The 3,026-nt window shown below is 31.3% G+C and overlaps 1 protein-coding gene across 1 annotated transcript in view; it reads left to right on the plus strand.

The window, feature by feature from the left end:
* The window catches only part of LOC119832573 (L-sorbose 1-dehydrogenase-like), a 5,720-nt gene extending 5,596 nt beyond the window's left edge, over positions 1–124 (plus strand). Inside the window, exon 5 of the mRNA XM_038356242.1 lies at positions 71–124. The gene's annotated coding sequence lies outside the window, so the exon portion shown is untranslated. The remainder of the gene's footprint in view (positions 1–70) is intronic.
* Positions 125–3,026: the final 2,902 nt, after the last annotated feature.

Consider the following 3,026-nt stretch of genomic DNA (forward strand, 5'->3'; position numbering starts at 1 on the left):
ACAGATTCGAAATTCAAATGTAATATTTTTTTATAATTAAGTGTAACAGTATTTATGGCCAGACTAAGTATATTGCATATTTTTTTTTATTCGTGTAACTTACAGTTTATAAAGAGTTATTTATCCTATAATGTAATCCTTTTTATCCTTATTATATATATGAGGTTGAAATAGCTGTATTTTATTATAACTTCCTTTGTATAATGATACAACATTTGCACAAATCGATTTCCCTTAATGGAATTTTTTACCTGCTTTTTTATTAATTATTCATCAGGTTTTCATTCGTTTTATTACCTAATTATGCTACTTAGTGAGAAGTTGTATTATAAATATTTATATTTACCGTATTATATTCCTGTAATTAAAAAAATTATGATATATAATGAATGAATGGTGTAATTATTCAAACCTTTACAATATTGGAGATAAATAAAGAGGACATTAAAACATAAATTTGAGTCTTTATATGCAGAATAGAACATTTTAATGTGAGAGTCGAACATGTTTCGACACGAATTGGGGCAGCTTGCACCAGGGAAGTTCCACACCCCCACAGAAGACCGGCGTTAAATAGTAAAATGCTATTCTGTTTCATACGGTGGGTGGGGGAGCCGGAGGCCCGTTTCCTTTTTCTCACCCTTCTCAGTCCATTCCTTCTTCCAATCGTCACTCCTTTCCTTATCTATTTCCCCTAAAACCGGGAAGAGCATTCACAACATTATTAAGTGGATATTAATATTCTATTTGATTTCAAAATAATGTACTTCATGTAGACGATGCAGTAGGTATAACGTTCTTATGTCCTAAGATGCGTGAGTATATCTCGTTAAGGATTTACTTTAGCAAAATGACCAATTAAAAACATTATTTAATGTTTAGCCATATCTTTAATGCATCACACCATTTAATTACAAACTATCGATTTTTTTTTTCTTTGGTTACATGTACTTATCAAAATTATTGTTTATAGATATAGTTTAAAGTGCAACCTAAAACTTGAACCTGATGTCACCATATGAAGTTTTGTCAAAAACTAGTATCTAATTACGTGACGCACAAGAAACAAAAATAAAAAATACTATGTTTAATTAAAAAAACTAATCCGACCACCCTACGTGTTGGAGGCCAATTAGTTTTGAATTTTTTCAAAGCATTTATACCTAGTATTCTTCTAGTCAAGGACTTCATTTGATACCTACATTAAGAGAGTTGTGAAAAATCTTTAATCCGATTTTTTGTGGCGGCTGCTATGTTTGGTTTTGATTAAACATGACTAAGAACAGTCACTTAACATTCGCCTTTCAAGTAAAAGAAAACACAATCAAAGTCGTTTCATCCGGTTGGCAGCTACGATGCCACAGATTTACAAAAAAAAAAACACATACACACACTTTCTTACTTTTTTCATTCTCTTATTACGATTTTCTTTTTATTTTTTATTTTTATGTATTTGTGTGTTTGTGTGTGTTAAAATAAATTGCTCTTTCTTCTCTTTCTTTCTAAATAAAGACACGTTATACTTGTAACACCCTGCCATTTTAGCTTCAAGAAGAAAACAGTTTTTAAGATATTATGCTACACACACAATAATTGCCCAATTTATAAGTCATCATCGTCATTATTTATAGATTGTTCTTATAAAGTTTTTAATGTTTGTCTAATTTCCGGTCCATGATAAATAAATCTACATTTGAAAAAAATTGAAGCGGTACAGGGATATAAAATGGAACGGATGTCATGAAATATAAAGGTTTCCTTATGAATAGTCGTGCAAATTGAGTGAAATCATATATAAATCTATTCAACTTCCTAGTATATTATTTTAGTGTGGTGTTTGGGATATAAGGTTTCATTTTTTGTTATCTCCGTCTGTTGTGAATCAAAGTAAGAATAATTGATATTCTGAGTCCAATTAAAAGATGACGGGAAAAATACATTTGGAGTAAAAGTACATATTATTCTTTGATAACAGTGGAATATCTTGGGATTTGAACAATCCCAAGATATTCCACTGTTTTCATTTCATTTAAATTTAAAGTCTCATTTTTTCTGCTTAATATTTTAGTTGTATTTAAAATACAAGTTTTTTTTTTAAAGTGAGTGATTGTAAATATTCTTATTTTTATGCTATGATATTGTCATGGTAAAAACAAGTGTAATTATCTGATTTAATACATTTTAAAGATAGATTATGGATTTATTTACCACCACGACACCGAAATATATGAATTCCCTTCTCCACTATGTGTAATGACAAATCACGTCAATAAAATTACTTAAACAGGGCACATTTTTCGTCTAGAGTGAACCCCTCGTTAGCCTTAATGACGATGCCTTCAAAGTGTAACTTGAATGAAAACTTTAAAATTAAGAATTGGTGCCGCTCCGTTTTATCGTGTCTTACACTCGATGAAATAGTTCTATCAATAATTGTATTAAAAAGTTAAATGGTTAAACTAAAATATAAGATCGCTCTCTATTTCCGGTTAATTAAATGTCGTTTTCTGAGAAAAAAGGTCATAGGATGTCTTATAATTCGTTCTTTGTAAGAAGGTCATCAAATTTTATAAAATATAGTTCATATTTAACTACTAAATACATCATATTGCTCTAAGTGAAAATATATACAACATTTAAATTTATATTAATTTGGTTAATGTACTTACCGTGCTTCATCTTATGTAGTAGTCGAGCACGCTTCGGCACGAATTGGGCCGGCTCGCACCGGGGAAGTACCACACCCCCACAGAAAACCGGCGCGAAATAGCGTACTGCTGTGTTTCGTTCGGTGAGTGGGGGATCAGGAGATCCATATTATTTTCCTTATCCTTCCCAGTCCTTTCCTTTATTCCTCTCGTCAATCCTTTCTTAATTCCTTTCCAATTTATCCATCCATCCTCAATACTCTGCAAACGACCTTACGCCTCTCCTAATGTTGATGTGCGGTGGTAGTGCTTTCCATCAGGCGACCCAGCTCCATTGCCGACGATGACATAAATAAACTAAAATATTTATAAAAAAAT

Source organism: Zerene cesonia, chromosome 15 (assembly GCF_012273895.1).
Source record: "Zerene cesonia ecotype Mississippi chromosome 15, Zerene_cesonia_1.1, whole genome shotgun sequence".
Taxonomy (NCBI): domain Eukaryota; kingdom Metazoa; phylum Arthropoda; class Insecta; order Lepidoptera; family Pieridae; genus Zerene; species Zerene cesonia.